Below are 14499 nucleotides of genomic sequence, written 5' to 3' on the forward strand. Positions count from 1 at the left end.
GTTGTGGCTCTCTAGAGGGAAGGCACAAATTTTGCTGTCACCCAGCCCAATCCAGACGTGTATTGGGGCCAGGTTTCAGGCAAATAGAGCAGTAAGTGCAGAGAAATGTTCACTCTCTAAAAGTGGCATTTCTAAAATAGTAAAGTTAAATCCAACCTCACCAGTAAGTAGGATTTTCAATAAATAAATAAAGCTACTCCTCTCCGATATGGAATTACCAAATTAAAAGTACAGGGGAATACACAGAGCTAACCTATGAGAGGGGTAGACCTCACAGTAGTGAAAAATGAAATAGACTGTTTGGTACTTACAGGACACGCGAACCACCAAAGTACATATCTTATTTTTTACTTACATAGCATCATGCACCTAGGACTACCTAGGGCCTACCTTAGTTGTAAATTATATGTAATAAAAGGGGAGTTTAAGGCTTGGCAAGTAGGCTGGGACTCCCCTGGGAGACCCCTGAGTCTATGCCCAGAACCATAACTCTGCCAGTCGAGTACTTACCTAAAAGCCGATAACTCACTTTTCTTCCATAGGCTAACATTGAGTGGTTTCACTTGGAAATTCTTCTAAGTGGTGTGGAGTTTTGGAACTTTAAAATATTCATCTAAAATCAGCCGAACAACGAATTCTGATTTACTCACCTGTTATCAGGAGAGACCTCAGTGCTGCATCTTGGAGCTCGGTACTGACCCTGAAAAGTAATTTTAACCGTACTTACCAGTAACTCGAATTTCCTTCCATGGGATATCATTGCCTGCTTTTTGCTGAAAATTTTCTAAGTGTCGATTTTTGAAACTTACAAATATTGTTTAAAAATCGTACCAACTGTGAAAACGTAATTGTTTACCTGTTTTAGATAGATGTCCCAGTACTGAGCCTAGGAGCCCAGCACTGGATTACAAAAGTAACGAGAACGTACTTTACCCGTAACTTGAATTTTCTTCCATAGGAAACCATTGACTGTTTTTCTGTGAAATTTCTTCTAAGTGTCGATTTTGCAAACATGTAAATATTCCTTAAAAATGGCCTGTATAACTTAAACGCAGTTTCTCAACTGCTTACAGGTGGTACAGTAGTGCTGGATCTAGGATCCAACACTGACCTAGAAAACGTAACCATAACCCCACTTACCTGCTAAGTGAATTTCCTTCCATAGGATAACATTGGTAATTTGATCAGCAAAAGTTTCTAAGTGTCAACTTTTAAAATAGCAAAATATTGCTTAAAAATCACAACAGTAACTAAAACGAATTTACTCACTTGTTTCCAAGAACTGTCCCAGGACTGAATCTAGGATCCAGTCCTGGATTTAGAAAAGTAATCCTGAAAGTAATTAATTGCATATAACTTAAAATTCCCATTGAGCTCAATATATTATTGTGATTCAAATTGTGTTGCCTATTGCAATAAACTGTAACTATGACCTGCAAAAGTCAATTGCCTATTGCAAAGTATTTAACTAAAGCATCTCATTCTGAGAAAGTATATTTTGATACCTATTGTTGGTTCTAAAATAAAACAACAATATCTTTTGTATGCAAACCAATGGCCTAGAGTTCAGTTCTTGAGTGTGCGAGACCATTTGCTGACTGAGTGTGTACAACAAATGTTTTACACTGTACTCTGATACTGCCTTACTGCTCGGCAAGCTACCACTTTAGAGAGTAAGGTTATATCTAACTTTAGCCTCTGCCAAACCTCTGGGGACTGGGGACTCTGTGCACACTGTACCTATTTGGGAACAGTATATACAGAGCCACTTTCTCACAGTAGTGATAAAGTGATTAGAGTCCTACGGCCAACATAAAGATACAGCAAAACGTGAGGTGAAAAGCAAAAAGGTTGCTGGTAGGCCACCTTAAGGATGCCAGGTCTAACAAAAACTGAACTAAGGATAACATGAGTAAAACATCAGGTTTCTCTACTGCATTTGGTGAGACAAGTGGGCCTTCTTTTATCTTCCATTCAAGCAATCTTTGACAGACCCCTTTATTATAGAGCTTTTCAAGGATTAAAGATAAGGCACTTACAAAGGAGTCCCAAATACTCAGAGATGGTTGACTTCTGTAATATGGGTCGTAGACTAAAAGCAGCGCAAAAACAGAGTGCAACAGGGTCCAAAAAACTTGAGTGCCACAAGAGAGTTTGAATTCAAGCGTATCCTTTTACAGATCCAGAGATATACTCATGCAATTTTTGTTTTTAGGACAGAACGTGCATGATGAAAAAAACATTGTTTTCAAAAAGCGCATTGCAGAATATCAGTACTTTGATGTGGGAAAACTTCAAAACTTTCAAACAAAATATTTGTAGGCAGCCTACAGCAAGTTGTTGTGGCCGAGTGGTTAAGGCGATGGACTAGAAATCCATTGGGGTATCCCCGCGCAGGTTCGAATCCTGCCAACAACAAGAATCTTTTTATTATCGGCTACAATTTCAGAAGTTAACCTTTAGTATTTCTTCCATTTCAGTTTTATAAATAGGTGGCTTATTTTTGTGTCACTATTGCCTCTCCACATATTTGTTATCGCTACCTCTTTCATGTCTTTGCTACACCTCATTCCTACTTTAGCACTGGTGTAAACGCTTCAAATTATTATACGGTTGCTCTCTCATTCATACCTGCGCATGCACTTGAAAGTTACTTTACCAATAAAAGACGCAAAGAGAGAAATAGAACAAAAGTGCTGGCTGGATTGGCAAACACACTTCATAAAACTGCATTTTCTTTTTTATTCTCCCCCGTGTTACATGCTTAACCTCTCCATGTGTAATTTCTCTTAACCTGCTGTCCCAGGAAGAGAATTTCATCTACAGGCTCTTTCTGTGTTTTTTTCCCTAGTCTGTCTTTCCCATTTCTTAGCTGTGTAACTGTTCCTTTACGCGCTCTATTTAAACGCCATCAATCTCATTTGAGCTCCTTGCTCCCGCTTCTGTTTTCTCCACCTCTCATACTGCCAGTTCTCTCTTTCTCTGTGGTTGGTGGCTACTTTCCTGAGCTTCCGAAGCCACGTGGTTCCTGCCTCTTGTTGTCAGACTTGAATTGGAAAAGGAACCATATTAACAAGCCTTTACCACTCACACACGGCGGAAGTTTATACTTTAATTCAGTGAGCTAAGAAAAGCGTGTTGTGGGTCCCCTACGAGCCATGGTGCTTGCTTCATCATGATTTGGCACCAGTCATTAGCCGCAGCTCTGCTAATGAGCCACTGAGGTCAGTTTCAATATTTACTCAAAAACATAACCATGCAGCCCACCCCTCAACTGTGTATTTATCTTGCTTTTCTGCTGTTCGTGTGATAGCTGGGAGGAGCTCACGGCGACATCCTCCCTATAAAAGTGTAGATGGATCACTCTCTAACTCTTTCTTGCTTCACATACAAATGGCTTGAAAGGTGCAGGGAAGATGCAGGTCTAATAGACAGAATAGAAGGTCTGTGCCAGGTGGGTTTCTCTGCATTGGTGTCCCATCACAGGTCCGCCAGTGTAATGTGTGATCTTTGACTCCTGGCATTTCACAAGCAGGCGGCCAGGAAACGGTTTCAGCCTATCAACCACTGAGGAGACGCAGCCTCTAAATGAGGAATGAGGAAGCAATGAATACATCCAGCCTATCACAGGAACAGCCCTGAGCGTTCCGAATTATAAATTCTCCATGTCACTGTATGTCGTTGAGCCCAAGTAGCTCGCCGTGATAGTATAGTGGTTAGTACTCTGCGTTGTGGCCGCAGCAACCTCGGTTCGAATCCGAGTCACGGCATTGTGGTTGGCAATGTCACGGCAGTTGGGTGTTAATTTTACAGAATTAGCAAATGTACCAGTGGTTTTTGTAAAATGTCTATTAAAAACAGATCCTTTCAAATATTTAAACCATCTAACAACAAATGATTTAAACTTGCATGATTATAAGCTGTAGCTATAATGTATTTACTTACATAAATTATCGTTCTTGAACCTATTGGGGATGGAGGGGGAGCGGAGCTCACCCCCCAGGTGCAGTTGAGTGACCTGTGTTGTGGCTCTCTAGAGGGAAGGCACAAATTTTGCTGTCACCCAGCCCAATCCAGACGTGTATTGGGGCCAGGTTTCAGGCAAATAGAGCAGTAAGTGCAGAGAAATGTTCACTCTCTAAAAGTGGCATTTCTAAAATAGTAAAGTTAAATCCAACCTCACCAGTAAGTAGGATTTTCAATAAATAAATAAAGCTACTCCTCTCCGATATGGAATTACCAAATTAAAAGTATAGGGGAATACACAGAGCTAACCTATGAGAGGGGTAGACCTCACAGTAGTGAAAAATGAAATAGACTGTTTGGTACTTACAGGACACGCGAACCACCAAAGTACATATCTTATTTTTTACTTACATAGCATCATGCACCTAGGACTACCTAGGGCCTATCTTAGGTGTAAATTATATGTATTAAAAGGGGAGTTTAAGGCTTGGCAAGTAGGCTGGGACTCCCCTGGGAGACCCCTGAGTCTATGCCCAGAACCATAACTCTGCCAGTCGAGTACTTACCTAAAAGCCGATAACTCACTTTTCTTCCATAGGCTAACATTGAGTGGTTTCACTTGGAAATTCTTCTAAGTGGTGTGGAGTTTTGGAACTTTAAAATATTCATCTATAATCAGCCGAATAACGAATTCTGATTTACTCACCTGTTATCAGGAGAGACCTCAGTGCTGCATCTTGGAGCTCGGTACTGACCCTGAAAAGTAATTTTAACCGTACTTACCAGTAACTCGAATTTCCTTCCATGGGTTATCATTGCCTGCTTTTTGCTGAAAATTTTCTAAGTGTCGATTTTTGAAACTTACAAATATTCTTTAAAAATCGTACCAACTGTGAAAACGTAATTGTTTACCTGTTTTAGATAGATGTCCCAGTACTGAGCCTAGGAGCCCAGCACTGGATTACAAAAGTAACGAGAACGTACTTTACCCGTAACTTGAATTTTCTTCCATAGGAAACCATTGACTGTTTTTCTGTGAAATTTCTTCTAAGTGTCGATTTTGCAAACATGTAAATATTCCTTAAAAATCGCCTGTATAACTTAAACGCAGTTTCTCAACTGCTTACAGGTGGTACAGTAGTGCTGGATCTAGGATCCAACACTGACCTAGAAAACGTAACCATAACCCCACTTACCTGCTAAGTGAATTTCCTTCCATAGGATAACATTGGTAATTTGATCAGCAAAAGTTTCGAAGTGTCAACTTTTAAAATAGCAAAATATTGCTTAAAAATCACAACAGTAACTAAAACGAATTTACTCACTTTTTTCCAAGAACTGTCCCAGGACTGAATCTAGGATCCAGTCCTGGATTTAGAAAAGAAATCCTGAAAGTAATTAATTGCATATAACTTAAAATTCCCATTGAGCTCAATGTATTATTGTGATTCAAATTGTGTTGCCTATTGCAATAAACTGTAACTATGACCTGCAAAAGTCAATTGCCTATTGCAAAGTATTTAACTAAAGCATCTCATTCTGAGAAAGTATATTTTGATACCTATTGTTGGTTCTAAAATAAAACAACAATATCTTTTGCATGCAAACCAATGGCCTAGAGTTCAGTTCTTGAGTGTGTGAGACCATTTGCTGACTGAGTGTGTACAACAAATGTTTTACACTGTACTCTGATACTGCCTTACTGCTCGGCAAGCTACCACTTTAGAGAGTAAGGTTATATCTAACTTTAGCCTCTGCCAAACCTCTGGGGACTGGGGACTCTGTGCACACTGTACCTATTTGGGAACAGTATATACAGAGCCACTTTCTCACAGTAGTGATAAAGTGATTAGAGTCCTAAGGCCAACATAAAGATACAGCAAAACGTGAGGTGAAAAGCAAAAAGGTTGCTGGTAGGCCACCTTAAGGATGCCAGGTCTAACAAAAACTGAACTAAGGATAACATGAGTAAAACATCAGGTTTCTCTACTGCATTTGGTGAGACAAGTGGGCCTTCTTTTATCTTCCATTCAAGCAATCTTTGACAGACCCCTTTATTATAGAGCTTTTCAAGGATTAAAGATAAGGCACTTACAAAGGAGTCCCAAATACTCAGAGATGGTTGACTTCTGTAATATGGGTCGTAGACTAAAAGCAGCGCAAAAACAGAGTGCAACAGGGTCCAAAAAACTTGAGTGCCACAAGAGAGTTGGAATGCAAGCGTATCCTTTTACAGATCCAGAGATATACTCATGCAATTTTTGTTTTTAGGACAGAACGTGCATGATGAAAAAAACATTGTTTTTAAAAAGCGCATTGCAGAATATCAGTACTTTGATGTGGGAAAACTTCAAAACTTTCAAACAAAATATTTGTAGGCAGCCTACAGCAAGTTGTTGTGGCCGAGTGGTTAAGGCGATGGACTAGAAATCCATTGGGGTATCCCCGCGCAGATTCGAATCATGCCAACAACGAGAACCTTTTTATTATCGGCTACAATTTCAGAAGTTAACCTTTAGTATTTCTTCCATTTCAGTTTTATAAATAGGTGGCTTATTTTTGTGTCACTATTGCCTCTCCACATATTTGTTATCGCTACCTCTTTCATGTCTTTGCTACACCTCATTCCTACTTTAGCACTGGTGTAAACGCTTCAAATTATTATACGGTTGCTCTCTCATTCATACCTGCGCATGCACTTGAAAGTTACTTTACCAATAAAAGACGCAAAGAGAGAAATAGAACAAAAGTGCTGGCTGGATTGGCAAACACACTTCATAAAACTGCATTTTCTTTTTTATTCTCCCCCGTGTTACATGCTTAACCTCCCCATGTGTAATTTCTCTTAACCTGCTGTCCCAGGAAGAGAATTTCATCTACAGGCTCTTTCTGTGTTTTTTTCCCTAGTCTGTCTTTCCCATTTCTTAGCTGTGTAACTGTTCCTTTACGCGCTCTATTTAAACGCCATCAATCTCATTTGAGCTCCTTGCTCCCGCTTCTGTTTTCTCCACCTCTCATACTGCCAGTTCTCTCTTTCTCTGTGGTTGGTGGCTACTTTCCTGAGCTTCCGAAGCCACGTGGTTCCTGCCTCTTGTTGTCAGACTTGAATTGGAAAAGGAACCATATTAACAAGCCTTTACCACTCACACACGGCGGAAGTTTATACTTTAATTCAGTGAGCTAAGAAAAGCGTGTTGTGGGTCCCCTACGAGCCATGGTGCTTGCTTCATCATGATTTGGCACCAGTCATTAGCCGCAGCTCTGCTAATGAGCCACTGAGGTCAGTTTCAATATTTACTCAAAAACATAACCATGCAGCCCACCCCTCAACTGTGTATTTATCTTGCTTTTCTGCTGTTCGTGTGATTAGCTGGGAGGAGCTCACGGCAACATCCTCCCTATAAAAGTGTAGATGGATCACTCTCTAACTCTTTCTTGCTTCACATACAAATGGCTTGAAAGGTGCAGGGAAGATGCAGGTCTAATAGACAGAATAGAAGGTCTGTGCCAGGTGGGTTTCTCTGCATTGGTGTCCCATCAGAGGTCCGCAAGTGTAATGTGTGATCTTTGACTCCTGGCATTTCACAAGCAGGCGGCCAGGAAACGGTTTCAGCCTATCAACCACTGAGGAGACGCAGCCTCTGAATGAGGAATGAGGAAGCAATGAATACATCCAGCCTATCACAGGAACAGCCCTGAGTGTTCCGAATTATAAATTCTCCATGTCACTGTATGTCGTCGAGCCCAAGTAGCTCGCCGTGATTGTATAGTGGTTAGTACTCTGCGTTGTGGCCGCAGCAACCTCGGTTCGAATCCGAGTCACGGCATTGTGGTTGGCAATGTCACGGCAGTTGGGTGTTAATTTTACAGAATTAGCAAATGTACCAGTGGTTTTTGTAAAATGTCTATTAAAAACAGATCCTTTCAAATATTTAAACCATCTAACAACAAATGATTTAAACTCGCATGATTATAAGCTGTAGCTATAATGTATTTACTTACATAAATTATCGTTCTTGAACCTATTGTGGGTGGAGGGGGAGCGGAGCTCACCCCCCAGGTGCAGTTGAGTGACCTGTGTTGTGGCTCTCTAGAGGGAAGGCACAAATTTTGCTGTCACCCAGCCCAATCCAGACGTGTATTGGGGCCAGGTTTCAGGCAAATAGAGCAGTAAGTGCAGAGAAATGTTCACTCTCTAAAAGTGGCATTTCTAAAATAGTAAAGTTAAATCCAACCTCACCAGTAAGTAGGATTTTCAATAAATAAATAAAGCTACTCCTCTCCGATATGGAATTACCAAATTAAAAGTATAGGGGAATACACAGAGCTAACCTATGAGAGGGGTAGACCTCACAGTAGTGAAAAATGAAATAGACTGTTTGGTACTTACAGGACACGCGAACCACCAAAGTACATATCTTATTTTTTACTTACATAGCATCATGCACCTAGGACTACCTAGGGCCCACCTTAGGGGTAAATTATATGTAATAAAAGGGGAGTTTAAGGCTTGGCAAGTAGGCTGGGACTCCCCTGGGAGACCCCTGAGTCTATGCCCAGAACCATAACTCTGCCAGTCGAGTACTTACCTAAAAGCCGATAACTCACTTTTCTTCCATAGGCTAACATTGAGTGGTTTCACTTGGAAATTCTTCTAAGTGGTGTGGAGTTTTGGAACTTTAAAATATTCATCTAAAATCAGCCGAACAGCGAATTCTGATTTACTCACCTGTTATCAGGAGAGACCTCAGTGCTGCATCTTGGAGCTCGGTACTGACCCTGAAAAGTAATTTTAACCGTACTTACCAGTAACTCGAATTTCCTTCCATGGGATATCATTGCCTGCTTTTTGCTGAAAATTTTCTAAGTGTCGATTTTTGAAACTTACAAATATTCTTTAAAAATCGTACCAACTGTGAAAACGTAATTGTTTACCTGTTTTAGATAGATGTCCCAGTACTGAGCCTAGGAGCCCAGCACTGGATTACAAAAGTAACGAGAACGTACTTTACCCGTAACTTGAATTTTCTTCCATAGGAAACCATTGACTGTTTTTCTGTGAAATTTCTTCTAAGTGTCGATTTTGCAAACATGTAAATATTCCTTAAAAATCGCCTGTATAACTTAAACGCAGTTTCTCAACTGCTTACAGGTGGTACAGTAGTGCTGGATCTAGGATCCAACACTGACCTAGAAAACGTAACCATAACCCCACTTACCTGCTAAGTGAATTTCCTTCCATAGGATAACATTGGTAATTTGATCAGCAAAAGTTTCGAAGTGTCAACTTTTAAAATAGCAAAATATTGCTTAAAAATCACAACAGTAACTAAAACGAATTTACTCACTTGTTTCCAAGAACTGTCCCAGGACTGAATCTAGGATCCAGTCCTGGATTTAGAAAAGTAATCCTGAAAGTAATTAATTGCATATAACTTAAAATTCCCATTGAGCTCAATGTATTATTGTGATTCAAATTGTGTTGCCTATTGCAATAAACTGTAACTATGACCTGCAAAAGTCAATTGCCTATTGCAAAGTATTTAACTAAAGCATCTCATTCTGAGAAAGTATATTTTGATACCTATTGTTGGTTCTAAAATAAAACAACAATATCTTTTGTATGCAAACCAATGGCCTAGAGTTCAGTTCTTGAGTGTGTGAGACCATTTGCTGACTGAGTGTGTACAACAAATGTTTTACACTGTACTCTGATACTGCCTTACTGCTCGGCAAGCTACCACTTTAGAGAGTAAGGTTATATCTAACTTTAGCCTCTGCCAAACCTCTGGGGACTGGGGACTCTGTGCACACTGTACCTATTTGGGAACAGTATATACAGAGCCACTTTCTCACAGTAGTGATAAAGTGATTAGAGTCCTAAGGCCAACATAAAGATACAGCAAAACGTGAGGTGAAAAGCAAAAAGGTTGCTGGTAGGCCACCTTAAGGATGCCAGGTCTAACAAAAACTGAACTAAGGATAACATGAGTAAAACATCAGGTTTCTCTACTGCATTTGGTGAGACAAGTGGGCCTTCTTTTATCTTCCATTCAAGCAATCTTTGACAGACCCCTTTATTATAGAGCTTTTCAAGGATTAAAGATAAGGCACTTACAAAGGAGTCCCAAATACTCAGAGATGGTTGACTTCTGTAATATGGGTCGTAGACTAAAAGCAGCGCAAAAACAGAGTGCAACAGGGTCCAAAAAACTTGAGTGCCACAAGAGAGTTTGAATGCAAGCGTATCCTTTTACAGATCCAGAGATATACTCATGCAATTTTTGTTTTTAGGACAGAACGTGCATGATGAAAAAAACATTGTTTTTAAAAAGCGCATTGCAGAATATCAGTACTTTGATGTGGGAAAACTTCAAAACTTTCAAACAAAATATTTGTAGGCAGCCTACAGCAAGTTGTTGTGGCCGAGTGGTTAAGGCAATGGACTAGAAATCCATTGGGGTATCCCCGCGCAGGTTCGAATCCTGCCAACAACGAGAATCTTTTTATTATCGGCTACAATTTCAAAAGTTAACCTTTAGTATTTCTTCCATTTCAGTTTTAAAAATAGGTGGCTTATTTTTGTGTCACTATTGCCTCTCCACATATTTGTTATCACTACCTCTTTCATGTCTTTGCTACACCTCATTCCTACTTTAGCACTGGTGTAAACGCTTCAAATTATTATACGGTTGCTCTCTCATTCATACCTGCGCTTGCACTTGAAAGTTACTTTACCAATAAAAGACGCAAAGAGAGAAATAGAACAAAAGTGCTGGCTGGATTGGCAAACACACTTCATAAAACTGCATTTTCTTTTTTATTCTCCCCCGTGTTACATGCTTAACCTCCCCATGTGTAATTTCTCTTAACCTGCTGTCCCAGGAAGAGAATTTCATCTACAGGCTCTTTCTGTGTTTTTTTCCCTAGTCTGTGTTTCCCATTTCTTAGCTGTGTAACTGTTCCTTTACGCGCTCTATTTAAACGCCATCAATCTCATTTGAGCTCCTTGCTCCCGCTTCTGTTTTCTCCACCTCTCATACTGCCAGTTCTCTCTTTCTCTGTGGTTGTTGGCTACTTTCCTGAGCTTCCTAAGCCACGTGGTTCCTGCCTCTTGTTGTCAGACTAGAATTGGAAAAGGAACCATATTAACAAGCCTTTACCACTCACACACGGCGGAAGTTTATACTTTAATTCAGTGAGCTAAGAAAAGCGTGTTGTGGGTCCCCTACGAGCCATGGTGCTTGCTTCATCATGATTTGGCACCAGTCATTAGCCGCAGCTCTGCTAATGAGCCACTGAGGTCAGTTTCAATATTTACTCAAAAACATAACCATGCAGCCCACCCCTCAACTGTGTATTTATCTTGCTTTTCTGCTGTTCGTGTGATTAGCTGGGAGGAGCTCACGGCGACATCCTCCCTATAAAAGTGTAGATGGATCACTCTCTAACTCTTTCTTGCTTCACATACAAATGGCTTGAAAGGTGCAGGGAAGATGCAGGTCTAATAGACAGAATAGAAGGTCTGTGCCAGGTGGGTTTCTCTGCATTGGTGTCCCATCACAGGTCCGCAAGTGTAATGTGTGATCTTTGACTCCTGGCATTTCACAAGCAGGCGGCCAGGAAACGGTTTCAGCCTATCAACCACTGAGGAGACGCAGCCTCTGAATGAGGAATGAGGAAGCAATGAATACATCCAGCCTATCACAGGAACAGCCCTGAGTGTTCCGAATTATAAATTCTCCATGTCACTGTATGTCGTCGAGCCCAAGTAGCTCGCCGTGATCGTATAGTGGTTAGTACTCTGCGTTGTGGCCGCAGCAACCTCGGTTCGAATCCGAGTCACGGCATTGTGGTTGGCAATGTCACGGCAGTTGGGTGTTAATTTTACAGAATTAGCAAATGTACCAGTGGTTTTTGTAAAATGTCTATTAAAAACAGATCCTTTCAAATATTTAAACCATCTAACAACAAATGATTTAAACTCGCATGATTATAAGCTGTAGCTATAATGTATTTACTTACATAAATTATCGTTCTTGAACCTATTGTGGGTGGAGGGGGAGCGGAGCTCACCCCCCAGGTGCAGTTGAGTGACCTGTGTTGTGGCTCTCTAGAGGGAAGGCACAAATTTTGCTGTCACCCAGCCCAATCCAGACGTGTATTGGGGCCAGGTTTCAGGCAAATAGAGCAGTAAGTGCAGAGAAATGTTCACTCTCTAAAAGTGGCATTTCTAAAATAGTAAAGTTAAATCCAACCTCACCAGTAAGTAGGATTTTCAATAAATAAATAAAGCTACTCCTCTCCGATATGGAATTACCAAATTAAAAGTACAGGGGAATACACAGAGCTAACCTATGAGAGGGGTAGACCTCACAGTAGTGAAAAATGAAATAGACTGTTTGGTACTTACAGGACACGCGAACCACCAAAGTACATATCTTATTTTTTACTTACATAGCATCATGCACCTAGGACTACCTAGGGCCTACCTTAGTTGTAAATTATATGTAATAAAAGGGGAGTTTAAGGCTTGGCAAGTAGGCTGGGACTCCCCTGGGAGACCCCTGAGTCTATGCCCAGAACCATAACTCTGCCAGTCGAGTACTTACCTAAAAGCCGATAACTCACTTTTCTTCCATAGGCTAACATTGAGTGGTTTCACTTGGAAATTCTTCTAAGTGGTGTGGAGTTTTGGAACTTTAAAATATTCATCTAAAATCAGCCGAACAACGAATTCTGATTTACTCACCTGTTATCAGGAGAGACCTCAGTGCTGCATCTTGGAGCTCGGTACTGACCCTGAAAAGTAATTTTAACCGTACTTACCAGTAACTCGAATTTCCTTCCATGGGATATCATTGCCTGCTTTTTGCTGAAAATTTTCTAAGTGTCGATTTTTGAAACTTACAAATATTCTTTAAAAATCGTACCAACTGTGAAAACGTAATTGTTTACCTGTTTTAGATAGATGTCCCAGTACTGAGCCTAGGAGCCCAGCACTGGATTACAAAAGTAACGAGAACGTACTTTACCCGTAACTTGAATTTTCTTCCATAGGAAACCATTGACTGTTTTTCTGTGAAATTTCTTCTAAGTGTCGATTTTGCAAACATGTAAATATTCCTTAAAAATCGCCTGTATAACTTAAACGCAGTTTCTCAACTGCTTACAGGTGGTACAGTAGTGCTGGATCTAGGATCCAACACTGACCTAGAAAACGTAACCATAACCCCACTTACCTGCTAAGTGAATTTCCTTCCATAGGATAACATTGGTAATTTGATCAGCAAAAGTTTCGAAGTGTCAACTTTTAAAATAGCAAAATATTGCTTAAAAATCACAACAGTAACTAAAACGAATTTACTCACTTGTTTCCAAGAACTGTCCCAGGACTGAATCTAGGATCCAGTCCTGGATTTAGAAAAGTAATCCTGAAAGTAATTAATTGCATATAACTTAAAATTCCCATTGAGCTCAATGTATTATTGTGATTCAAATTGTGTTGCCTATTGCAATAAACTGTAACTATGACCTGCAAAAGTCAATTGCCTATTGCAAAGTATTTAACTAAAGCATCTCATTCTGAGAAAGTATATTTTGATACCTATTGTTGGTTCTAAAATAAAACAACAATATCTTTTGTATGCAAACCAATGGCCTAGAGTTCAGTTCTTGAGTGTGTGAGACCATTTGCTGACTGAGTGTGTACAACAAATGTTTTACACTGTACTCTGATACTGCCTTACTGCTCGGCAAGCTACCACTTTAGAGAGTAAGGTTATATCTAACTTTAGCCTCTGCCAAACCTCTGGGGACTGGGGACTCTGTGCACACTGTACCTATTTGGGAACAGTATATACAGAGCCACTTTCTCACAGTAGTGATAAAGTGATTAGAGTCCTAAGGCCAACATAAAGATACAGCAAAACGTGAGGTGAAAAGCAAAAAGGTTGCTGGTAGGCCACCTTAAGGATGCCAGGTCTAACAAAAACTGAACTAAGGATAACATGAGTAAAACATCAGGTTTCTCTACTGCATTTGGTGAGACAAGTGGGCCTTCTTTTATCTTCCATTCAAGCAATCTTTGACAGACCCCTTTATTGTAGAGCTTTTCAAGGATTAAAGATAAGGCACTTACAAAGGAGTCCCAAATACTCAGAGATGGTTGACTTCTGTAATATGGGTCGTAGACTAAAAGCAGCGCAAAAACAGAGTGCAACAGGGTCCAAAAAACTTGAGTGCCACAAGAGAGTTTGAATGCAAGCGTATCCTTTTACAGATCCAGAGATATACTCATGCAATTTTTGTTTTTAGGACAGAACGTGCATGATGAAAAAAACATTGTTTTTAAAAAGCGCATTGCTGAATATCAGTACTTTGATGTGGGAAAACTTCAAAACTTTCAAACAAAATATTTGTAGGCAGCCTACAGCAAGTTGTTGTGGCCGAGTGGTTAAGGCGATGGACTAGAAATCCATTGGGGTATCTCCGCGCAGGTTCGAATCCTGCCAACAACGAGAATCTTTTTAT

At 40.2% G+C, this 14499-nt stretch overlaps 7 non-coding genes across 7 annotated transcripts; all 7 read left to right on the plus strand.

Annotated features, from left to right (window-relative positions):
• The first annotated feature begins 2336 nt into the window (after positions 1-2336).
• Positions 2337-2418, plus strand: TRNAS-AGA (transfer RNA serine (anticodon AGA)). The gene has a single exon. It is a non-coding gene; the product is annotated as a tRNA-Ser (tRNA).
• A 1280-nt stretch (positions 2419-3698) lies between these two features.
• Positions 3699-3770, plus strand: TRNAH-GUG (transfer RNA histidin (anticodon GUG)). Its single transcript has one exon. It is a non-coding gene; the product is annotated as a tRNA-His (tRNA).
• A 2588-nt stretch (positions 3771-6358) lies between these two features.
• Positions 6359-6440, plus strand: TRNAS-AGA (transfer RNA serine (anticodon AGA)). The gene has a single exon. It is a non-coding gene; the product is annotated as a tRNA-Ser (tRNA).
• Positions 6441-7721: 1281 nt separating this feature from the next.
• TRNAH-GUG (transfer RNA histidin (anticodon GUG)) lies at positions 7722-7793 on the plus strand. The gene has a single exon. It is a non-coding gene; the product is annotated as a tRNA-His (tRNA).
• A 2588-nt stretch (positions 7794-10381) lies between these two features.
• TRNAS-AGA (transfer RNA serine (anticodon AGA)) lies at positions 10382-10463 on the plus strand. The gene has a single exon. It is a non-coding gene; the product is annotated as a tRNA-Ser (tRNA).
• Positions 10464-11744: 1281 nt separating this feature from the next.
• Positions 11745-11816, plus strand: TRNAH-GUG (transfer RNA histidin (anticodon GUG)). The gene has a single exon. It is a non-coding gene; the product is annotated as a tRNA-His (tRNA).
• A 2588-nt stretch (positions 11817-14404) lies between these two features.
• TRNAS-AGA (transfer RNA serine (anticodon AGA)) lies at positions 14405-14486 on the plus strand. The gene has a single exon. It is a non-coding gene; the product is annotated as a tRNA-Ser (tRNA).
• Positions 14487-14499: the final 13 nt, after the last annotated feature.

The sequence above is a fragment of the Triturus cristatus genome, chromosome 12 (genome assembly GCF_964204655.1).
Source record: "Triturus cristatus chromosome 12, aTriCri1.1, whole genome shotgun sequence".
NCBI lineage: Eukaryota > Metazoa > Chordata > Amphibia > Caudata > Salamandridae > Triturus > Triturus cristatus.